General features: G+C 46.1%; 2 long non-coding RNA genes across 2 annotated transcripts; both read right to left on the reverse strand.

Annotated features, from left to right (window-relative positions):
- Nucleotides 1–11,121: 11,121 nt before the first annotated feature.
- LOC128335491 (uncharacterized) lies at nucleotides 11,122–14,265 on the reverse strand. The gene is made up of 2 exons (XR_008311635.1): nucleotides 12,802–14,265; nucleotides 11,122–12,254 (listed from the first exon to the last, which is right to left on the reverse strand). It is a non-coding gene; the product is annotated as an uncharacterized LOC128335491 (long non-coding RNA).
- A 1-nt stretch (nucleotide 14,266) lies between these two features.
- On the reverse strand, nucleotides 14,267–17,780 carry LOC128335490 (uncharacterized). The gene is made up of 3 exons (XR_008311634.1): nucleotides 17,569–17,780; nucleotides 15,570–15,633; nucleotides 14,267–14,669 (listed from the first exon to the last, which is right to left on the reverse strand). It is a non-coding gene; the product is annotated as an uncharacterized LOC128335490 (long non-coding RNA).
- Nucleotides 17,781–25,427: the final 7,647 nt, after the last annotated feature.

Below are 25,427 nucleotides of genomic sequence, written 5' to 3' on the forward strand. Positions count from 1 at the left end.
ATGGAAAATTAGCACAGTGAGGCACAGTGGTGTCTAAAACATTTCAACCTAGTGTGTTAGTTTCATATTTGCAGGTTGGCTGGTTTGACGGAGGGAAAACATTTCAAAATGTGATTCGCTGGGGTTTGAAATGGTACAGTCTACTCTTCAGGATTCTGCTGTCCCATTCGACATACAGCCCAGGTCACAGACAAGCAAGGGTATTACATGTGGCTAACATGCACACACTATAGACAGCGTGGTGTAGTGGCTAGAGTGCTGGGCTAGGACCGGGGAGACCCGAGTTCAAATCCCCATTCAGCCATGAAACTCGCTGGGTGACTCTGGGCCAGTCACTTCTCTCTCAGCCGAACCTACTTCACAGGGTTGTTGTGAGGAGAAACCTAAGTATGTAGTACACCGCTCTGGGCTCCTTGGAGGAAGAGCAGGGTATAAACATGTAAAAAAATAAAATAAAAATATATCAGCCATAGGTAAGCCACCTAATGGCACAGCAGGGAAGTAACTTGCCTAAGGAGCATGAGGTTGCCGGTTCAAATGCTCGCTGGTATGTTTCCCAGACTGGGAAACACCTATATCGGGCAGCCGTGATATAGGAAGATGCTGAAAGGCATCATCTCATACTGCATGGGAGGAGGCAATGGTAAACCCCTCCTGGATTCTACCAAAGACAACCACAGGGCTCTGTGGACGCCAGGCATTGACACCGACTTGATGGCACAACTTTACCTTTACTTTAATGTCTCCCACCCAATTAGCAGTGACTATAACTGCTCCCACAACCTTGGAAGAGGTCTGGCCAAGTGTGTCTTTACTTAACAAGCCAGAGGATTCTGAGAACTCAGACCTATCGGACTTTGCGGACAAATGAGAAGGACATGCATGTGGTGGGCAGCGTTCCCTCTAAGGCGTGCACTCAGTTCATTTTTAGATCACGCTCAGGTTGAATCAGGAATGCATGTGTGCACACACTGCCTTGATACTGCCCAGAACAAAACTCATTCTACACACAGATGGAAAAAGTGATAACACTCGTGGTAGGGTGAGCGTTCCTACCTGAATGTGAGCCTTGTGAAGCTTTTCCAAGGGCGTCTCTTTGATGTCAAGGAGAAGGGTCAACGCTGCGCTTTTTTCACAGCAATATCTTTAGTACAGGAGCCAGCTGGGGTGGTTGGTACCATCTGAGGGATGAATGCACCTTGTGTGTGTTTTTACAAGGTCTGTTCCCTGAGAGATGGGAAAGAGGTTACGGTACGACGAGGCTTTTAAGCTTTCAGTGTGTCCATGCTTTCATTGTCCTGACCATCGGGCCTCCAGCAGCCAGATTTGCCATGGCATTTTAAGAGCTTTTAAAAGTTTTAAAAACACAAAAGCTACTTTTTGTGGAGGACGGGTCTATCGACGGCTACTAGTCTGGTGGCTATAAGCCACCTCCAGTCTCAAAGGCAAAATGGCTCTGAATAGGCATTTAGTTGCAGGGGAGCAACAGCAAGAGAGAGGATGTGCCCTGAGCAATTGCCTGTGGGCTTCCCAGAGGCATCTAGTGGGCCACTTTGTGAAACAGGATGCTGGACTAGATGGGCCTCCTTGGGCCTGATGTTCTTAAACTTCTATCAATGATGTCACAGCAGAGGAGAGCTGGTGTTGTGGTAGCAAGCTAAGCAGGGTCCACCCTGGCTGCTTCTGAAAGGGAGACTAGAAGTGTGAGCACTGTAAGATATTCCCCTCAGGGGATGGAGCCGCTCTGGGAAGAGCAGAAGGTTCCAAGCTCCCTCTCTGGCTTCTCCAAGATAGGGCTGAGAGAGACTTCTGCCTATAACCTTGGAGAACATAGGAACATAGGAAGCTGCCATATACTGAGTCAGACCATTGGTCCATCTAGCTCAGCATTGTCTTCACACACAGACTGGCAGCGGCTTCTCCAAGGTTGCAGGCAGGAATCTCTCTCAGCCCTATCTTGGAGAAGCCAGGGAGGGAACTTGAAACCTTCTGCTCTTCCCAGAGCAGTTCCATCCCCTGACGGGAATATCTTCCAGTGTTCACACTTCTAGTCTCCCATTCATATGTAACCAGGGTGGACCCTGCTTAGCTAAGGGGACAAGTCATGCTGCTGCCAGTCTGTGTAGACGATACTGAGCTAGATAGACCAATGGTCTGACTCAGTATATGGCAGCTTCCTATGTTCCTAATGGAAATAAGGGGTGATAACAAGATAAAGATGTCAATTCAACAATGCTCTCACCTATTTTCCATCACTTTGGGGGTGGGGTAGATGTTGCCCAAAACCACTATGAGCATTTGTCCAGAGATGGTGTCAGTGGCCAAAATTTGTGGGCCTTGCCCTTGGACTATTTTATGTGTTCGCAAAAAGCCACCCTGTGCCAGGTGCCACATGAGAACCACCCTCCAGGCAGTACTCTCCAAACGGAGGCTTATCGGGAAAAGCAAGACATTGCAAGAACCTCCACTCCAACCCAGCTGTCTCTCCAAAGCAAAATGCTCCCTCTCACCTCCATGGCTGTAACACCAAAAGACACTCACCAGATGTTCTGGACCCTAAACAAGGGAGTTCAAAATGAGCTGGACAGCCTAAACACGGAGCTGGAGCTGGCATGATTAAGTCCTGTGGAGATAAATACTATGCGATGCCTCTAGAAAATAAAAATCAAATGCACATGTAGAGACCTGTATAAATCAGGCACTTGGGGCATAGGGCAGCTTTTTTGCCCACACAGAAAACAGATTTGTACAACCTTGTACAAATCTATGGTGCGGCCACATCTGGAGTACTGGGTACAATTCTGGTCACCATATCTTAAGAAGGATATTGTAGTACAGGAGAAGGTGCAGAAGAAGGCAACCAAGATGATCAGGGGAGCACCTTCCTTACGAGGCTGTGGAATTCTGTGCCCTGGGATGTGGTGATGGTCACCAGTTTGGATGGCTTTAAAGGGGGCTGAGATAAATTCATGCAGGAGAGGTCTGTCAATGGCTACTAGTCTGGTGGCTGTGGGCCACCTCCAGCTTCAGAGGCAGGATGCCCCTCACCACCAGCTGCAGGGGAGCAACTACAGGAGAGAAGGCATGCCCTCACCCCCTGCCTCTGGACTTCTTGGAGGCATCTGGTGGGCCACTGTGTGAAAAAGGATGCTGGATTAGATAGGCCTTGAGCCCGATCCTACAGGGCTGTTCTTAAGTGCCCAGAAACCTATTTGTGTAAATAGTGTTTTGTATGAATAGAAATTGGAACTTTAAAGCATTTGTGGTTTGAGTACTGGAGAGCCAGAGGACTCTCTCCGCCCGATCTTAGAGGGAACTTGGAACCTTCGTCATGTAAGAATGCAGATGCTTTTCCCACCTGGGGCTCTTTAGTCTGGAAAAGAGGCGATTACGGGGAGACATGATAGAGGTGTATAAAATTATACATAGAGGAGAGAGAGTGGACAGGGATAAATTAGTCTCTCTCTCTCTCACAACACTAGAACCAGGGGTCACTCCATGAAACTGAAGGTTGGGGAATTTAGGAGCGACAAGTGGAAGGACTTTTTCACACAATGCATAATTAATCTATGGAATTCTCTGCCACAAGATGTGGTGGCAGCCAACAGCCTGGATGGCTTTAAGAGGGGTTTAGATTCATGGAGGACAGGTCTATCAATGGCTACTAGTCTGAGGGGTATAGGCCACCTCCAGCCTCAGAGGCAAGATGCCTGCAAATATCAGTTGCAGGGGAGCAACAGCAGGAGAGAGGGTGTGCCCTCACCTCTTGACCGTGAGCTTCTCAGGGGCATCTGGTGGGCCACTGTGGGAAACAGGATGCTGGACTGGATGGGCCTTGAGCCTGATCCAGCAGGGCTGTTCTTATGTTCTTATAGGGTTATGGCCTAGCTAAAGTGTCACACCCAATGAGGGAAGTTCGGTGCATCCTCCCACTTAAAGGCCAAGGAGAAACAGACCTTCCTTGTGGAGGCGCTTTCCTGAGTTGATATTTCCCTCAAGAATTAAAATCAGGAACATAGGAAGCTGCCTTCTTCAAAGTCCATTGGTCCATCTAGCTCAGTATTGCCAACACTGGCTGGCAGCAGCTCTCAAGGTTTCAGGCAGGAATCTTTCCCAGCCCTACCTGGAGATGCTGCCAGGGAGTGATCCTGGGGTCTTCTGTGAACAAGCAGAGTTACAGCCCCATCCCCTAAAGGAAATCTCTTACAGCAGAGAGTACTTACATGTAGTCACCCATCCAAATGCAAACCAAGGTTAACCCTACTTAGCAGAGGCTAATTCATGCTTCTTACCACAAAACAGGATCTCTTGCAGACCCAAAAGGTGAAAATGAGATGTTGAAGGCCATAGAAAAAATCAAAAGGGTTTTAGGACATTTTTTCCTAATTTAACATACTTTTTAATTTATTTGCGTAAATTATCAGCATATGCATTACAGTTGATGAGCCATCCTCTGTCAATTTTCTCCTTGGGTTTCTTGTTATCATTTTGCACAACTCTGTTAATAAATATAAATATCACAAACGCAGGCTGTTCATCTTCAGGATCATTTCTTGTGTCTGGCTCTTCTAGGCCTTCAATTGATATGCTCATTCACTTCATAGGAAGCAGCCTTATACTGAGTCAGACCCTTGGTCCATCTAGCTCAGTCTTGTCCACACAGACTGGCAGCGGCTTCTCCAAGGTTGCAGGCAGGAGTCTCTCTCAGCCCTATCTTGGAGATGCTGCCAGGGAGAGAATCTGGGACCTAGATGCTCTTCCCAGAGCAGCCCCATCCCCTGAGGGGGAATATCTTCCACTGCTCACACTTCTAGTCTCCCATTCATATGCAACCAGGGGGGACCCTGTTTAGCTAAGGGGACAAGTCATGCTTGCTACCACCAGACCAGCTCTCCTCCCCAGGAATAATTCATGTAGTTGGGTAGAAGATGATTTATTTCAAAACATAAACTTCTATTCAATAATGAGAAGAATATTGTTATTGGAAGTACCAAGACATTCATAAGTATTACCTTTTTCATTAGAGAAAACATAGCACCAAGATGCTGATTGATAGATAGATAGATAGATAGATAGATAGATAGATAGATAGATAGATAGATAGATAGATAGATAGATAGATAATTATTACAGATGTAACAAAAGAAGTTGTTTTCTCCTCTCTCTTCTCACTCATAGAATGTTATTCTATCCTGTCCTGATCAGTGTTTCCTCTAATTTATTCTCACTTGTGTGAAGAATGAGTTTTGTTCTGGGTAGCAGGATCAAGGCAGTGTATGCGCATGTGCATTCAGAGTGGAGCCTTCCTGATTCAACTGGAGCGGGATCTAAAACTAACTGTGCGGATGTTTTAAAAAATTGTGAGTGCACACACAAGCGCACGCCTTAAAGGGAACACTGGTCCTGACCCCGCTGGTCGCATCCCACTCCCTTCTGCGTCTGGCAACTCAGTTGACACAGGCATCCGTAAAAGCTGCCTAGAGGTTAGGTAGAAACCCAAAGCCGCTGTTCTAAATGTTTCAGCCGCTTTAACGAACACTTCTTATTTTCTTCAGTGAAGGATTCAGCGTCAACATCAACATTAATCAGTGTTTGCACTGCAGTCTTTGCTTCTTTCAATGAACTTTCAGTGGATCAGGGATCACTCCGATGGTTTTAAGGGCACCTTCTGTTGCTGGACAAAGATTTATGACTGTTGTTGCAGACAGATGCCTGGATAGCATTGCTTAATGACTGAAGTGGCTTTGCAGGAGGTTTACGAGCGAGAAAATGCCAATCGTCTTCTCTCAACATAGTTGCAAACGTTATCTACAAACTTCACTTCTTAGATCCATCCTATGTGGAAAGACTCTTTCCAAAGCCAACAATAGCAGTTGTAATAATGTCAACTGTTACGTTAAATAAATGTGTACCTGATCTAAACAAAGACTACTGTATATGCATAAACGAATATCAATGGTACAGCATACAAAACCTAAATTTGTTTATTAATATTTATAGTAATCTAGAAACCTCAATTAGTAAAATACATGCTCAAGTATTATCCAAAATCATTATTCACAATATGTAATCACTGATTTTAATAGTCTCTCTTCATAGTTTTAACATGAAGGCCACGAAGTCTGACTAACTTGTGGATCCTTTATCTTTATAGGACATGCCGTCAAACGGATTTTCTCCTTTTCGACTCAAAAGCCTTCATCAGCGGCTTCCTTTCACCAGCTTATCGTTAATACAAAGAGTTGTAAACAAGATCCATTTTCCCCTTCTGGGAACCGATAAATATTCTTTATCTAGTAGAGTGTTCACTTTTCAGCAGCTACAGATCCCACTTGAGGAGTGGAAGCAGCGAGCTCCCGGACAACAAGAATGTTTATCGTTCCCAGGAGGGGAAGATGACAGTGAACAGGAACGGTGGCATACAAATAATTAATACGATGGTTATTGTTTTACCGTTGTACTACAAGCTTCCAACCAGTCAGCTGAATTCATTGCAGGAAAATAAGCAAGCATGCATCCGTTGTTTGGAACCAGCGGCCACTTCCACAAGTTGCGATGCATTTGAGACTGGTCTCCAGGTTGTGTGGTATCTCTTGCGTATATAGAAAGTATGATGCAACAGGCACCTTGGTTTGCATAAACTGTGTTCTGTCCTCAGCATCATTATCCTCATGAAGTGTTTCTGCAATTGGCTTTGACAGGTTAAGGCATACAGCATATTGATGCAATCTTGAGGTTTGGTGCTTTAGCATCCCTTTGACATTTATCATCAATGGTTTTCCTGACCTGGGAAACCAAATTTATCCAATTTTGCAAGATGTAGCAGATGGCAGCTTTTTTATTTTATTTTTTTGGCAGAGATTTACCAGTAACGGAGAGCCAGTGTGGTGTAGTGAGTAGAGTGCTGGACTAGGACTGCGGAGACCCGAGTTCAAATCCCCATTCAGCCAAAATACTTGCTGGGTGACACTGGGCCAGTCACTTCTCTCAGCCTAACCTTCTCTCCTTGGAGGAAGAGCGGGATATAAAACGTAAAAACAACAACAACCAAAAACCCCCATCATTTCTAACCACAATCAGTCTGCAGTCCTATACAGTGCACACTTACCTGGGAGTAAATTATGTTGGACTCAATGGGACTTACTTCTGAGTAGGCATGCACAGACTGCTGCATGTGAGAAAAGTCTGACCAACAACCACCCAAGAAACACCTTCTAGATGTGTCGCTGCTGTATCTTCAGTATCAGGAGGTAACTGTATTTGTGTGCTGGGCTGTCCGATAGAGATAAATCACTTGAACAAGATGGCTGGCGTATAAATCCTGGTTGAGTTTTGAGGTCTCTGAGTGGAAAGATTGTTTTTCGCCTGTTTGTTTTCCTTCTGGGCTGCAAAATATACAACAGATTTGAATAAACAAAATGTAATGTTAGGAAAATGCATGTTTTATATCAGATTAATGCAAATTATACCAAATTGCACACTTAGATATAAAGAATGATGGTCCCTAGTTTTAAAATCGCCTTTGCCCAATAAATCCTATGAATAATAGGATTTATTTAATAAAGAGAGAGGAGGAGGAACTGAGGTGGAAACATATATATAAGCCCTATTCACATGTTAAGTATAATCCATGTACAATGCATGTACACTATCTATATACAGCTCTGTATACACATAGTTATTCACACACTACATTCAATGCAGATACAAAAGTGCTCTTCCTTATCTGTTCCCTGCATTCAAGGATCCCTGTACGCAAGTTCATTTTTTAAAATGAATTAATGTACAATCATTCACACAAAAGCATGTACATGTCTACACACATCTGTACCTATGTACAACATAATGTCTGATTTGGGTTATAGACTGGTGCTCTTTAATGCTGATATACTTTATTAATAAAATAACACATACCTTTTTATTAATGAAGTATTTCAGCAGTACAAAACACAAAAGCACAAGTGTGTGTGTGTGTGTGATGATGATGATTTGAATGCAGACAAAACTAGGGCTGACTTATGGAGGAACTTTGATGCACAAAAGGTACCACAAAAGGTACCTCCTGTACCTTTGATGCACGGAAGGGGGAATTTCAGGCGCTGCAGCTTTTCTCCCCTCTGCATGACAAGCGGTACCTGCTGAAATCCCCTCTTCTGTGCACCTCTTAAAATGGTACAGGGCTGTCCTCTTTCCATATGGCAGCCCTAGACCAAACCATGGCATCTTGGGGCTGGGGTGGATGATGGGAGTTGGGGAAACCACCCCACCCCATCTCTAGCCACCACCACCACGCCCGCATTCCTCTCCCCAGCAGCCTGTCCCTTTAAAAGCCGCCTTTCTCATCAAGTCCCAGGCGGCTGCGGGGATCGTGGTTGGAGAAGGGCGAGTTCTTTTCTCCATACGCCTCGCTTTCCAGGCGAGCAGATCCCATCCCCTGCTCGTCAGCTGGGACCCAACAGGTTAAGTAGCACTGAGCAAGTATGAGGGTGTGCACCCCTCTTGCCTCCGTCCAAGCCTGCCTTCCTTTCGGCTTCTGCCAGACAGACTCCTGCACTGGCAGAACCGCCCGGGACCCATTCTGCAAGCCGCTTGACCCCCCAGGGAATAAGCCCCCGTCATCAACCCCCGTGTCTCGTGGGGGACATCGAAAATATCATAATCTAGCCACCAGGAGCATGGATAGGGATGGCCAGCCCCCTCGCCGCTGGAACAGGTACTCGTCGTCTCCATCAGTTAATCCGGGGTGGGCAAACTTGGCCCCTCCGGCTGCTGTTGGACTACAAACCCCATCACCCCCCCCCCCGCCACAAGAGTTTCAGTTCAACAAGAGCTGCAGCAGGGCCAGGTTTGTATGGAAAGGTGTTAACAGGTAACTACTCTCCGAGAGGGGCAGCACACCTGTTTTGCATGCAGGCCCCAGCCCTCTCGGCCCCCTTAGGGCGGGGGTTCTCAACCGTGGGCCCCCAGATGTGGCTGGACCACCACTCCCATCACCCCCAGTCTTCAGGCAGGGTGGCTGGGGATGATGGGAGTTGTAGTCCAACGAGGACCCAAGTTTTGAGAAGCTCGGTCTTCCCTGTGGCACTCCGGATGTTGCTGAACTCCAGATCCCATCACACACACACCCCTGCTGGGGATGATGGGAGTTGTAGTTCAGCAACATCTGGAGGACCACAAGTCGGGAAGCCCTGTCTTAGGGAAAGAGCCTGCCTCCCGCCCCCTGGTGGCAGGGCAGGGGAAGACACCATAACTCAGCACCAAACCTTGCAACAGAAGGGGAAACGGAGCTCAGGGCCACCGCAATGGGAGATGTTCCTTTAGCGGCAGCCCGACGGGCGAGCTGCGAACAGCTGGAGAGACACTTGTGAAAGCAAAAGCAGCATCACTCCCAACTTCTTTCTCTGCCACCCACAGATCGTTTCCCCTGGAAATGAGAGTGGCATCGCCTGTGGGGGTGGCGGTGCCCACGTTTTAACCCCCGACATGCCCAGCTAAGGATCAGGGTGCTCCTTTTTTAACCACCGCACCGTAAAAACTTCCTACCGGCACCCAATCCAGTGTTGGCAGCTTAAATTCGGGTCCAGTGGGGGCTCCCGGTCTGCAAATGCCACGCGCCCACTAGAGAGTTCAGGATACCGACGCAAGCCTCGCCGGGGAGCAGAGAGAGGAGCCACGCAGCAATTTCTCTCGCTCGCAATGCCAGCGCTTATTTAATGTCGGCATCACGGTATGTGACATCTGGGCGTGAAACCATCGAGGCGCTGGGAGGATGCAAGACGCCGCAGAACCAGCCGGCGCGTGAGCGAGGCAGGCATATAGAATCGTCCCAGAAACTCTGTTAGGGGGACGGAACTTCGGAATTTCAGCCTGTCTAATGAACAGAGTTCCGAATTAGAAAGAGAGCCCTCTTGGGTCAGAGCAAGGCACCGGCCTTCTGCTCCCCACAGTAGCCGGCCGGATCTCTCTGGGAAGCCCACCAGCAGGGCATGAGGAGCCCTCTGCCGCCCCCCCGCCCCCGCCTTTGGCATTCAAAGACATCTTGCCTTGTAACCCTGCGGCTCCATTTACTGGTACGGCTAAGAGCCGCTGAGATACCTTTTCTCCTTCCTGAATGGGTCCAATCCCATTTAAAAAAACCCATCTAAGCCTGTATCCGTTCAGCACTTCACGTGGCAGCAGGTTCCACAAGTTAACCATGCAGAGTGTGACGGAACCCTTTTCTATGGTGGCTCCTGAAAAAGACTCCGCGCTCTAGCATGAGGAGGGGCATGTTCCCTTTCCCCACACCCTGAAAAGTATAGGCCTCTTTATCACATCAATCACTCTCTGCCCCCAGTCCCAAGTACTTTCTCAATGGGGAGTATTCCAGCATGGGGGCAGGTAGTTTCAAGCAGTAGGCTATTTTTGTGGATCATTGTGGATTATTTCGGAGCAGGTGTTCCCAACCTTGAGTCCCCAGATGTTGTTGGATTACCCTAAGATGTCATTGTGGCCGGGGATGATGGGAGTTGTAGTCTTTCTACCACTAGAGACCAAAGGCTGGGGGTCCCAGCTTGCACCCAATTATATTGCAATCTTGCATCTCCTGCAAGGAGCTCAGGGTGTTGTACAAAAGTTCTCTCCCCTCCCCTCTGCTTTTATCCCCACAACAACCCTGTGAGGTAGGCTCGGCCAAGAGCTAAATAGTGACTAGCCCAAAATAATCCAGTGTGCTTTCAGGGCCGGAGGATTTGAAACCGGGTCTCTTTGCTTCTACTTCAGCACCCAAATCCTGGATCTCAAAAGGCATCAATTTTAAATCCTTTCCCCAAGAAATTACTAAACCAGAAGCTGCTTCTGTTCACTGGTGTTTCCAGGGAGCATCCTGGAACAGGCAAAGAATCTCAGCCATCATGAGGCACTAAGTGAAACTGGCCACAGGTGAAACTAAGTCAAACTGGCCCCAGCAGCCTAGGGACCACCACCTTCTTGCCAGTCCTAGGTTAAGATGCCCGGTTCTGCTCTTCCAGGAAAGATTCCCGTTTGTCTCCATCCAGGTGCTGAGCAGGTCCACATCTGCTTTTCAAAAATGATGGCGGCCTGGTCATTGTTCCCACCCGAGTTCAAATCTCGACTCAGCCGTTATTTTACTTTTATTTATTTCACATATTCACACCACACCTTTAAAAACATAGGTCTCTCCAAAGCGGTTTACAAAACAAGAACGCGAAACGATGCAGTCAACAGAAGAATAAAACCAACACAAAAACAAGGACAGATCAGCACACACACACAATCTAATTTAAACAGGCAGCACTAAGGAGGCCATCCATAGCTGGGCCTTTTGAGACAATCTAACCCCCTCTTTATTGCTGGCCCACCTCACTGGGATATTGGGATTGGGAGATCCTGTAACTGAAGCATTTCAAGCACTTACAAAAAAGGATTGCTGCTTTCCTTCTTTTAACGAGGCAGCCAACTAGCTGCCTCGTTAAGAGAAAAGCTGCCTCCAGACCCAGTTTACCAGATTTTTTTTGGGGGGGGGGGGGCGCTTCATGGAAATCACACACGCACACACAACACACAATTACACCGATAGAACCACATCATCTTTGAAACTGTCTCTTGCCATTCTAGTGAGACTGCTCCTTTCACCCCTGAGCTGATAGGAAGCCGCAATTCCCCCCCCCCGGTTTCAAGAGTCCACAGATGTTCTCCGCAGAAGCGCATGTGTGCCAATGTCCAGCCTGGCTAGAGCAGCAAAGCAATACTGGAGGGTATTCAGCCAATCCTATACTCCAGTATTTACGTGCTGCTAGAGCTCGGCGGACAGATGTTTCCTCGCGGGAGCCGTCTCTGCAAGGCTCCCAAGACGGCTTCAGGCTTCTGCTCCCCAGCTGAGTGGAAGGCGGGAAGGCCAGACCAGTTAATCATGCAGGGTTGCAGTAGTGCAACCTCCTCTGTTCTCCACGGCCCCGCCAGCGGTTCTTTGGCTGCATGCACCTCGGAAGCCAACTTGCATCTGCTCGCCTTTCAGAGGAAACTAGGTTTGCACGCTTATGCAGCCTCTTTTGGGAATGCCGCTGAACTCAAGGCATACTTATCATTCCTAAGATGGGGCTTGAAGGATGCAAACCTCAAGCTACTTTGGTGCAAGCTTTGCAGAATTCTATGGAAGGGCAGGCTGAAGCTGACCTCTCATGGCAAACAGCTCTTCAGAACTCCAAGCCAGTTCACACGCCACCCATCTTTGCATTTTTGATTGCTGCTCAGGGCTTGGAGAGAAAGAGATTTGTGACCCAAGGAGCACGCCCCCTAGTGGCTTAGGGAATAGCACAACCATTTCCCAAGATTTTTCAGCCATCATAATCATCATTCCCCTGCTAACTGAGAGGAACCTTTTAAAAGTGGCGATTCTCTTTATTGAGCAAGGGGAGAGCAAATGACCCTATCCATCCCCAGCACAGCATCCCTCTAGTAGCTGTGGCTGGTGTCTGTCTCATGTTCCTTTTTTGAGATTGTGAGCCCTTTGGGGACAGGGAGCCTATTTATTTATTTATTTATATCCATCCATCCATCCAAACCACTTTGGGAACTTTAGTTGAAGAGCAGTATATCAATATCCATCATATTCATACAAAATTATGATTTTTAAAACTATTTCTTAAAGATTTCCATTTTTTAAAAAAAATCACATTCACATTTAAAAAATCACATTCTAACGAATTTTTTGACTGTGTCCCTTGACATTTGGGAAAGAGCATGCAACATTAATCAAAAAAGAGATGGGGGACCACAGTGTGAAAACGTATCTCAACATACCTGATCATGCAACCTAAGGATGGTGCTGGAACCTTAAATTCCTAACTTTCTTGGCTCCAAGGGTGCTGATCACCTTTCTTGACTTAATCCTTGAGGAGAGGAGGCAGCCCAGAACGGTCTGTATCTTCTTGTCCCTACAAACCATGTTGTGCTGCTACACCTCCTCAAAGCCTACCACTAGGGACAGCATCCCGAAAAGGAGATGGGGTTGTACAGCAGGCCAAGGAACAAGGTGAGAACCTCCGCTTCTGCCCACTCCCCCAAATCTATCAAAGAAAGGGTTGGAACAAATCATTTACAACAATAATCCACGTCATGAAAGCACAGTGAGCATCTCAATAACTCAGGGGAAAGCTCAATAATCCGATAAGCACAAAAGTCACCTTTTGGATACAAGATAGATTTCACTGTTTGTTTCTTAACAGAGAATTAACTCCTGCAATTTTATCTGTAACAGTGCTTCTTGTCTCTGCTCAAGTATCCGACAGAGGGGCTTTCCCACCAAAAAGGTAACTGTGGGCAAAGATGAATTTGCTTCTAGGTAAATGCCAGCCCAAAATGTATTTAATGTGTCACTAGACTTAAATGAATTTGGATACATAGGAGGTTCTTCTGACAACCGGTGCTCTATAATTTTTAAGAGCCTTGAACATGTTCTTCTGACTGTGGGTCTCTAAACCATTTGTGCTCTAATTAGGTGTTCTCTCACCAAAGTGCAACTGATGCCAAGGAGACTATTCTAGGATAATCCTGGAATACAGGACATGCAGATTATAACCTTTGAAGGCTTCATGGAGTTGCCTGGTTTTTGTTTTTAAGTTATTTGACCAGCTATCTGAACCCTACAGGCTTCTATTGAGACTATGCTGTGAAGAACAGGGAAATGGAATCCTACCCACCCCTTTTCTTTTGTATGTTGTGTTATTTCATTCCCTGCTATCCTTGCACCCTAAATTTATTTAAGAATAAATGGATTAAGACAGTGCAATTGATTTATCCATGATCTCATACTATATGGCTGGTTTTTCATGAGATTTTAATTTGAAAATTATGCAGAAGAGTGCTTGAGTTACTGTGCTTTAGGGAAAACATTAGGAGTGCAATGTTTATGGCATTGCTACACACTACTTATGAGTGTCTCTTGGTTTAAGCAGTGTATTTAAAATGCATCTCTCCTTAGCTACTATCTCTGTTCAGTATCAAGGCATCACCAAGTTCGAGTCGCAAAGTCCTTTTCATTAACTCAAAGATTATTCAGTTGTAAAACTGTTAATTGATCAAAACATTTGACTGGCTGAGATCAAATCTACATGGGCATCTAGACAGATCAATTTCCTTTTTTGACATTGACATCTCTCAGACTTATGTTTAATCAAAATGGACATAGATAGTGGGAAATGCCGTTACAATATTGTATTTACCTGGACCTAAGATGAAGTTTTTCTCCAGTTCTTTCCGTGTGTGTGTAGGGTGGGTGGGTGGGGAGGCATTCCTCTTTCTTGAGGGTAAATACAGATATAACTTGCATTTAGTCTCTATCTTTGAAGTCATTGTCTTGCAGTCAGTTTTGCCTTCTATTTGGGTAAATATGGTACATCATTCTTCCAAACCATTATCTACACCTATATAATGGTTTAGGAGATTTCTGGTGGCATGGTACCAAGACAGACAGCTCCCTAGTAACTGAAAGAGCAGGGTGAAGAACAGGTATTTACTGGGCTAAAAGATTTATTGCCAAGTTAGATTTGAAGGTACTGGGCTCGTTGGCTGTTTTATACCCCAGCCCATCTTACTCACCTGTCCCAACTTACCTGTTAAGAAAGTAAAAATGATTCCTTCGATCTATTTATCTTCAGTTGCAACACCAACTAAAAACAAACAAAAAAGCCACAAGAAGTTCTTACCAACCATTCAAGTACATACATATTTTAGATAAAGTGGTGAGTGCAGAAACCAACCAAATAGTACTCCTATCCTTTAGGCCTATAGGCACAACTAACAACAAAGGCCGTTAGAGGAAGTTGTGCGTGCTGATTTCTTTTCATGGGGGAAAACCCTACTTCCCCAGACATGGCACAGTACAAAATACAAGATACAGACTGTTTATCACACCCATCCTTTTGTTCTATCACACCCATCCCTTTGTTCATCTCCCCCCACCCCTGCAATTCATCTATCAAAAACAAAAACAGGGTACTGGAAACACTATACTGCAGGTAGGACAGGTTTATGATCCAGCCCCGGTTGAAGACATTTAAGCCCTGTTGGTGTCCAAGGAAAGCTTATGCACCCACTTATCACTCTCCTAAGGACCTAGCAGTGCTTTCTTTTGGCTGGACTGTGCCAAGGTATGGCACAGGTATGGGATGGGTATTGCTGTTCATTAAGCACTGGGTACAGTTCTCCTGTCAATGGGCTTTACCTCCAATCTGCTCCATGGTTGTGAATCTGCCAACTTTGGAAACAGTAGGACTGTTCGCCCAATCAAAAATTGCGTCGGTTAAGCGCCCCACCCTGCTTCAAGAGCTGCGCGCGCGAAAACAACTAGATGGCGACTGTGTGCGAGAGAGGAGCAGAGTTAGGACCCAGCTCCCGTACCCAGCATTTGACAAGGTAGGATTAAAAGCCGTACTACTCACACATGGTTACTCCCCACATCCATATGCAATGGCCATATGCATGCGAGTCATCCCTTGATGCTGGAGCCATCAAGGTACCAACATGCACACGGGAACCAGCCCACAAAAGGGATAATTAAACCAGCTTACCCTCTTCAGTCCACAGGGGCTGCAGTCTCTGTTCTGAGTCCCAGCCACTGGGCAGAAGCATTGCCTGAAATTTAAAAATGGAAACAGACTTACTTGCCGAAGAGAATTCTGTTAAAATTGAAAAGGAGAAGAAGAAAAAAAAGAGTTAAATACAGAGGGCCTTTACTGATGTGAGAAAGCGGGTGGTACCTCAGCATAGCCCTTCACCCAGAATCTCGTTCCAGGACAGGGCAGAGAAGGGACTACAAGCTACATGCCCTGGCTGCAGACCAGCCGCGTCAAGCAAACAAAGACCAGTGTTTGTGGCATCTTTCAACTTCCCCCCCCCCGCTCCTCCACAACTCAGCAGCAGAAAATACACCATAATCATATAGAAAGAGAGAAATCTCCCTGTGTGTTTGGAGGGCCCCTTTTCCTCCCTCCAGGAGGCACAAAGGACTTCAGAAGTTATCGCATACAACCCACGGCTGTCCTCCTTACTGGCATTTTAATAACTCTTTTTTAACAGACCGAGACCCAAGTTTTCCAGAGCTTATTGCTTGCCTAAAACTTCTGTAGCCAGAAGAAAAAGAGGGACCCCAGGGGTATAAAATAAATAGGAGCCAATAAGACCCACGTTTCAATAGGGATCATACCGTTGTACTTTTGACAAGAGTCTCAAAGATTCTTGCTGGATAATGGGACATTTCAGGGTGTATTGACAGTGGCTTCTTTCTAAAGCAAGAGGACTTGTGTTGGGAATGTGGATCTCATGAATGGTTCAGACAGTGTTCAGTATGGGTTCAGACAGAGGCCAGGCTGATCTGGGCCAGTTCTGATAACCAAATCCATCAAACTCTATGCCGGTCCATGCGGAGAACACACTTTGGATCATCCACCAGACTAGACACCACCACCCACACACACACCACCACCACCAATAACTGCCAGATTCTCTCAGTGGGGAATATGAACACACCTTCTTCAATCCAGACTCTTGTGCCCATGTTCTGTTTTTTTTAATTACCAGTTTCTTAAATGCACACACCTGAACTCTCACTATTTTAGTGGTATATGCACCAAGCCATAGGTAATGAAAGGAGGAGTGACCAGGGGAGAAAAAAAATCCAAAACCCTGTCATGAGCCAGAAAGATACGACACACAGTAACTGGACCAATAATTACAAAGGGCACTATCCATAGAGAAATTATCTCCCATTGAAATGAATGGGAGTTGCACTAGTGACCTTCCCACTGGATTAGACCTTCTCTATTTTGAAGTTAATTTTTCTGGTGTTTTGTTTTTAAAAAATAACTCATGCCAAATACAATTATATTTAATAATTTTATATATGCACATCCATTTTAGCATCTCATCATCATGTACTGGAACAGAAATAATTATCTTGCAGGGTGGGAATGAAGTACTATTGATTTGGGGAGAAGTTAGCAAAGCTATTCCCCACCCCCCAAAAAATAACTTCTGAAATAACATCCGGGCACTTACAACTAGAAAACATGTGATCCAGAAGGTAGCACCTGCTTTTGCTCTACCCCCAACCCCACCCTAACTTTAAATAACTTCTTTTGCTTTATCGATCCAACTTAGAGAAAGGTAGGGCATGCAAATTATATCATCTGTTTTGATCGGCTTGAACCACAGAACCAAACGACCACAAACTGTCATAAATATTCAAAAATGCAGTTTATTACCAACACACTCCCTTGATAGAAATGGTTTCCTAAACAATTCAACTGAAATCATTGACTCATCCCCAGTCAAAAAAAAAGACAAAAAAAAATTAAAAAATTAAAAATTAAAAAGAATTTAAAAAACCAAATCTGGTTATCAACATAAAAATATGCTGCTCCTAAAGCAGAGATAGAGTGTTCAGCTATGTATTCAGTGTTTAACTTCTGAACAGAGGAAAGTGTTGTGCTTTGCTATGTTAGTTCATGTTAAGAAGCTTTATATGAGAGAGAGAGAGAGGGAGAGAGAGAACACAAGACCTACGCTTACTGTATGTTAGGATGCCAGTAAAAGTTTTTCCTCAAAACTGCTGACAAAGAACAGTATCTTCCTGGGGGTGGGGGGCTGTCTTTGGTAGTGTCGCCTCCTCCAGATTTAAGGGCTGCATTGCAGACCTGCAAATAAAACTCCTTTAAAAACATGCATTTGTTAAGTACAAGAGGCTGCGTGGGGAGGGAGTCCGTCCTAGAGCAGCATCCATTCAAAGCATTCTGCACTCAAAACAGTAGATTCGTTTTCTTTAAGTTTTTCCATCAGCTTTTCTGAAGGCCATCAAGAATTCTATGGCTTAGAAAATGGACTCTCCCTCAAGATTATGAAATATACACACTATAAGGTCAATCGCAAGAACAAAAAAGTGAGTTTTCTCTTGATTCCCACCCCCAGCATAACACGCTACAGCTGAATTAGACAAATGCTGACACACACAAATTTCACCCCCCTGCTGCCACCATCACACCCCCCCCAGTAAGACATAAAAGGACTTTCTCTCCCCCCACCCCACCCGCTTTGCATGTTTAATAGCATTTTCTAAGCAGGAAAAAAAAGTGTATTCCTAGGCAATAGCAAAAAAGTCGTTTCAAATACTGTTTGCACAAGGTAAATGAAAGGCAGGGTGAGGTGGGGGGGGAGCAATGTACAGATGATATATACCCCGCATAGCTGGAGAGGAAGCATACATATATTCAAAATATAATGTATAAGATAACATTGGTGAGGATACTAATATTTCCTGTGTAAAACAGGTCAGCAGAAAATGCATAGAAAAATATACTGCTATTTTTCAAAAGTCCTAAATGCTAGAAAAATTAACAAATATTTGGATTTTGCTGGTGGATTTCACGTATCAACCCCAAAATATTTTTTTTTAAATTGTATTTTGGTGTTTTTCATATGAGGTTAAAATGTTTGAGTGAAATGTGGCAGAAAAATTACATTAAAACATAAGATTAAAATTGTGAACAGTAAGCATCATTTTTTAAAAAACCAAATAAACCTAAAAATCATACACGAATTAATCCAAACGAAAATTACAACATATGTTTTAAAATTATCAATATATTTTGGTTTAAAATTCAACACTTAAAATGTCATCATGTAGAAATTAGTTTGTGATAGCAATAATTACACTCAGATTTAAAAAAAAAAATCAGTAAATTTTAACTACCCAGAAGAGTACACTCCATTAATGTATTCAAAATACATGCAAGTCAAAATAATTAATTTTTAAAAAAATCACTCTTTTACAACACCTGTATATATATGTGTGTGTGTGTGTGTGTGTGTGTGTGTGTATATATATATATATATATATATATATATATATATATATATATATATAATGTATGTACTTTTAACATAAAAATATTTATGGAAAATGTAAATATTTTAATTTGGGGGGGGGATTTGGATAATGCCAGTAATTGGGTTTTTTAAAAACCATTTTTACCATGCTTTTGTAATTTTCACCAGTTTTTGCCATTAAAAAAAACCACACCACACTAAATATGCTGGGTTTCAATTTTAAAATTGCTTTTTTGCATTCAAATTTTGCATTGGTAAAATTCTTCAAAAATGGCATAAGAAAAAAATTAGTAAGATTTAGTATGTTTCAAAAAAATCTATTTAATATTTTATGGTTAAAGAAACACCCAGTGCCAAATTAACCCCCCACCCCCGTAATCATTTCAATGGAAGTTCATTCTGCCTTCTAAATTTCACTCCAGATGTGACACTGCCATCGATGTGACAACTTTCCAGATACCGCTCAAACTTTTTTTCTTTTTCTTTACAATTAATTGTTGTGAGGGTTGAGTGTTTTTGAGGGTGGGGGACAGGATCTTTTTGGTGCAATTTCATTTCTCTTGGGAATGGATTTAATTGTGCATCTTTTTAACTCTTTCTCTGCTGGCGATCTTGTGTTGTAACGGTCTGCAACATGGGCAGCCACCCCCCCCAAGAGAAGAGAGAAAGCAACTCCAAAAAGAGAGAGAGGAGGAGGAGGGGGCAGTTCTGGGCTTCTCCCCGGGTTGCAAAGGGTCCCCCTCATCACTTCTGAACTGCGTCACTGCCTCGCAACCCCAAGGCAATGCCCACCCTCCACGCCCTGTCTAATGGGGGGCGAATTGCTGAGGAGGTTTTGTGTTTTTTTAAAAAGTGGGAAACTGAAATGGCTGGACAGGAGAATCTTCATTCCTAGAGTTATAATTAAGCTTGGCTTTTTTTTTTTTTTTAAGGGGGAAAAAACAAAACCCTAAAGAAGATGCACACTCAAACAAATATAGAGGAGAAATTAAAGTGAAAACAGTGAAAACACCCAGAAAAGTTTTGGGTATACAGAAATGCACACAGACACACACAAGACGACTGCCCACCAAACCGAACTGCAGAGGAAGCAACTTTCAGCGCTGAAAAGGAAGAAATGGTTTGCTGCCCGCTTGAAAAATGTCAGCACCCCCCTTTAAAGAAAGGGAGAAAGGAAGAAAAGAAGAGCCACAAGCCTTCAGCGCAGACCTTCTCCTCGCAGCCCCTTATCTATACATTTGCAATTTCTTTCGCTGTATCCATATTTAGCTAAAAAGTAACAGGAAAAGAAGAAGAAGAAGAAGGGGGGGGGGAGGCTAGCTCATTTAAATTTCTCCTTCTTCTTTCTGATTTCTCCACTTTTTACATTTCTTCCCGCAGCCTTCCAAGGAAGCAGCCCTCCAAAGCCACAGGCACCCCCTCCAAAAAGAGAGAAAAAACTGGGGGGGGGAATCAGCCCCCCCCCAGCTGCTCAAATGCTGCCCCGTGTCAGTTCTTCTCCCTCCCTCCCTCCCTCCCTCCTTCCTTCCCTCCCAACTCTCCTCTCCTCCCCCCCCCAACGGTTTCGGGTTTTTTCCTAACCAAAAATCCGCGAGGGAACGAACACTGCCCAATCCCCCCCGGCGTCCACTTTTTTTGGGGGGGGAGGTGATTTAAAAAGTTTTCCCAGAGCATTTGAAGGGGGGGGGCTTTTTAATGTGGCCTCATTGTTTAAAAGCAAGACTGGAGGCGTTGCAAAAAAAAAAGTTGCCCGTGGGGGGGGGGTTGGCCGGTGGAGCCCCCCCCGCGGCGCCTCCTCCCGCTCTGGCGCCCCCTCCTCCCCCGCCCCGCCGCCTCTCCCTCTCCCCAGCACCACCAGGCCCCTTCCTCGCCCTCCCCCGGGCTTCCCGGGGCCTCCCCGGCCGGAGGGGATTTTTAGGGATTTTTTGGCGATTTTTGGGGCGCCCCCCGTGGCCCCCCCGGCGGCGGGCGCCCTCCTTTTCCCCGCCCTCCCTCCTCACCTCCGAATCCACTCGAAAATGGCGCCGAAAACGAAAAAACTTTGCAAATTTCATTGTAGCGAGTGCAAAGGCTGCTGGGAGGGGGGAGGGGGGGCAGGCACCGCCCAGAGCCAGAAACCCGGGCGCGAAGCTGGGCTGGGGGGGGGGGGCGCGCTGCGAGGCCGGGCTGGGCTGGGCTGGGCGCGCGCCTGCGCGCCCTCCCCCCCTCTCCCCCTCCAGCAGCGCAGCAGAGCCCTGCTGGGGGTGGCTGCGCGCCGGGCAGGCAGGGGGCAGGACCGGAGGGGGGCAATACGAGCTGCCCTCCCCGCAATGCAAGCGGGCTTTGCATCGGAGCGGACCGCTGCGCGTTGCGTTCCTGGGACGCACCGCGCTCTTTCCCGTCCTTGCGCTCCCACCGCCCCGCTTCGGAGGGACTCCTCTGTGTGTGGATGGATGCTCTGGTGTGTCGTTAGCCTGATTAGTATTTCCCCCTCTCGCCGCCGCCGCTTGGCAAAAGAGGAAGAGAACGGCTTGGTGCGGGCCTGGCAAGCGGCGTGGGGGATCCTCCTGCTGCGTTTGGGGGCGAGGGCCAGGGAAGGTGCGCCGCGCGCGGGGATGCCCGGGGACGGGGCGGGCGGGCGGGGTGTCGTGGAGGCTCCGAGGTCGCAGAGGGCTGGGTGGGATCGGGTGCCCAGCAAGGGGAGAAGCAAGAGGGGCGCGTGGCCTGGCCTGGGGTTCCCCTTTGGGGAGGGGGGACAGATTGCTCCTGGCGGGGGTGTCCCGGGATGGGGGCTGACATTGGCTTTTGAGTCGGGTTGTGCGCGAGCCCGCGGGCGCGCGCGCGCGGAAGGGGACGGTTTGCAGAAACCAACGGGCTGATTGGGGATCTGAGCGGACGTTCAAACGGCAACATCGGTTTGAAACTTTTTTATTTGGGGGGGGGCACAATTATGGGGGTCAGTTTGCATCGTGTGCCTTCCGGTAAAGTGGCGATCGCGATGAAGAGAGAATACCTTGCGTTGTCGGTTTTTGTTTTTGGCTGCAAAGGGGAGTTTTTTTGAGGGGGGGGCGGAGAAAGGATTGTGTAAAGTGCTGCGGGGGAGAGAAAAGGTTGCTTTTAAACTATATATATATATATATATATATATATATATATATATATATATATGTACAATTTTTGTATTGGATTCAGTTTTGCTCTGGAAAACTGAACGGGAAGGGTTATACTGTACATTATGACTGTTGCTGTTATTCCTAGGAGAAGGCTGTCCAGCGTGGAGAGAGACAGGTATCTGTGTCACTTGACAGGATGTCATGCCATGTGCAAGGATGGGGCACCCATACAGGTGTGTGTCCTCCTGAGCATCAAAGCCAGACTCGGGATGCGCGGACAGGCCTTCACAATGAATGGCCACAGGTGCCACCTTTGCACCCCTCAATGTTGGCTTAAAAGCAGCTCTTTTCCTTGGGGACAGGTCAGACATCTGCCCAGGAGGGAATGTGAAGGTATGTGCCAGTGGTGTGTATCTTGTGTTGATGGATGGCTCCGTGGGATCTGTTATGATGCGCGTAATGTAGGGTCAGAGGGCACATTCACACCAGAATATGGAATGTTGGATCCATGCGCAACATGGTGTTTGTTTGTTTTTTTTAAAAAACTACCATAATAATGCATATTTGATTTTGAAAACATAATTACTGCCTCTGTCCATTTAGGAGTGTCTCTGCGGCCTGATCCTAGGCAGAGTGTGTGTGCCTGGCTTTGCATCGGATGATGCCAGTTTGCAAAGAGTTTTGCAGAAACATAGGAAGCTGCCATATACTGAGTCAAGGTTTCTAGAAGCTGCCTTCTACTGAGTCAGACCCTTGGTCCATCTCGCTTAGCATTGTCTGCACAGACTGGCAGCAGCTCTCCAAGGTTTCAGGCAGGAATCTCTCTCAGCCCTACCTGGAGATTTATTGTTATTATTTATTTACTACATTTTCATACTGCCTTTTTGCCTTGACAAAAGGCACCCAAAGCGGTTTACAATAGGAAAAGAAGCAAATTAAAGATTGTTAATAAAACGTCGTCTCAGGCTGTTGGTCTTTTCGGGAGCTGAGGACAAGATCTTGGTCTGGGTGCCTCCTTTCATGCCTTCCTCTCAGGGCACACTGGTCTTCCCAGTGAGTGAACCTGGGACTTTCTGCATGCCAGCAGATGCTCTCTCATTGAGTTGTAGCCCCATCTGCTAAGGGGAATATCTTTCAGTGCTCGTACATAGTCACCCATCCAAATGCAAACCAAGGTGGACCCTGCTTAGCAAAGGGCGCAGTTCATGCTTGCTGCCAGAAGACTTTTTGACATTTTTATATCAAATACTTCTGATTTTATTCCCCCCCCCCGACAATTAAAGTTCTGCTATCTTTATAATTTATATATTATTATTTTTGTAATCAAACTGTGGAACTCTCTGCCACAGGACTTGTTCATAGCCACCAGCTTGGATGACTTTAAAAGGGGCTTAGGCAAATTTATGGAGGACAGGTCTATCAGAGGCTGCTTATCTTGATGGCTATAGGCCACCTCCAGGCTCAGAGACAGGATGCCTCTGAATACCAGTTGCATGGGATCAGCCGCAGGAGAAGGGGGCACACCTTCATCTCTTGCCTGTGGGCTTCCCAGAGGCATCTGGTGGGCCACATTGTGAAACAGGATGCTGGACTAGATGGACCTCAGGCCTGATCCAGCCGGGCTGTTCTTATGTTATGATTAGCTCTCCTGCCTGTATTGTACCAAGAGGAGAGCTGGTCTTGAAGCAAGCATTTGCTAAGCAGGGTCTGCCCTGGTTTTCATTTGAATGGGAGACTACATGGGTGAGCACTGTTAAGATATTTCCCTAGGGGAAGGGGCCGCTCTGGGAAGAGCATTTGCATGCAGAAGGTTCCAAGTTTCCTCCCTGGCATCTAAAGATAGGGTTGAGAGAGACTCCTGCCTGCAACCTTGAGGAAGCCGCTGCCGGTCTGTGTAGACAATACTGAGCTAGATGGACCAATGGGTGTAAGTTGGCTTCCTATGTACCAACCTAAAGCTGCCTTTGAACACTTCTCAGAAACGACAATGGTCCAAAATCAGGTTGTTGACCAGGACCAGTAGGACGGATGGCATCATGCCAGTTCTAAAACAAGGTTAGCATATTTCCTCGTGTACCTGCCTGTATGTCACCTTAAGTGGCGCAGCGGGGAAATGCTTGACTAACAAGCAGAAGGTTGCCAGTTCAAATCCCCGCTGGTATGTTTCCCAGACTATGGGAAACACCTATATCGGGCAGCCGTGATATAGGAAGAGGCTGAAAGGCATCATCTCATACTGCGTGGGAGGAGGCCATGGTCAACCCCTCCTGTATTCTACCCAAGACAACCTGAGGTCGCTAGGAGTCGACACAGACTCAACGACACACTTTACCTGCCTGTTACACATCAAGAACACATTCAGAGGCTTTTCCCCCGAGTGCCTGGCAAGCAGCAGTGGAGAAAGGGCCTTCTCTGTTATGGCTCACCACTTCTGCAGTTCTCTTCTCAAGGAGGCCCACCGGACATCAAATCTCATGCTTTTCCAGTGCTCGACGAAGACCTTTTTATTGATCATTCTTTCTGTAATGCTTGTTAAATCTGTTTTATCTTGTCTTGCTGCTTTTAAAAACACTCACCTTATATGATGTTTTAATTTTTGATTGTAAGTTGCCCTGAGAAATCTGCATAATTTTTCAAATAAATGAATGTGGAGAGGAGGCCGTAATGATTTTTAAAATAATTGTTCCATTGTGGGCAGAGGCTTACATGTTTTTTGTTTTTTTATTTAAAGCACTTATATACTGCTTTTCTATGCCTAGTATCAGGGAACCATACATTGCATTGGGTGGAGCTTCTCAGTCTAGGGGTAGCCTACCCTTCAGGTAGAAGCAACTCTTCCTAACAAACCTGCAGGCTGGTCATTCCTGGTTAACCTCACAGCTCTACCTGACCAATAGCCAGCCTCCTGGGTGGGGCGGAGACGCTACTACCTCCAGGATCTATTTCATTTTTTTTCTGCTAGAACCCTGAGATTCACCAGCCAGAGAAAAACATGGTTCAGGTGGGTAGAATCAAGACACAGGCAGGGTGCCTCTGATTAGATGCTCAGCCTAGGAAAGAGCTCCCAATCCTCACACAAATCCACTCCTGTTTTTCTCCCGAGCTTTTTTTCATTTCAGTAGCCTTAAGTGGCACAGCGGGGAAATGCTTGACTAAGGTTGCCGGTTCAAATCCCCGTTGGTATGTTTCCCAGACTATGGGAAACACCTGTATCGGGCAGCAGCGATATAGGAAGATGCTGAAAGGCATCATCTCATACTGCAAAAACCCCTCCTGTAGTCTACCAAAAAAAAACCACAGGGCTCTGTGGGCGCCAGGAGTCAAAATTGACTTGATGGCACACTTTAGCCTAAACTAGAAAGGAAGAAAGCCATTTTGTCATAGCTGTTGTTAACCTATGGGGAATCAGAAGCCCTTGAGATCTACTGCAGATCACCCACAGATCTACAAGTA

The sequence above is a fragment of the Hemicordylus capensis genome, chromosome 11 (genome assembly GCF_027244095.1).
Source record: "Hemicordylus capensis ecotype Gifberg chromosome 11, rHemCap1.1.pri, whole genome shotgun sequence".
In the NCBI taxonomy this organism is placed as follows: Eukaryota; Metazoa; Chordata; class Lepidosauria; order Squamata; family Cordylidae; genus Hemicordylus; species Hemicordylus capensis.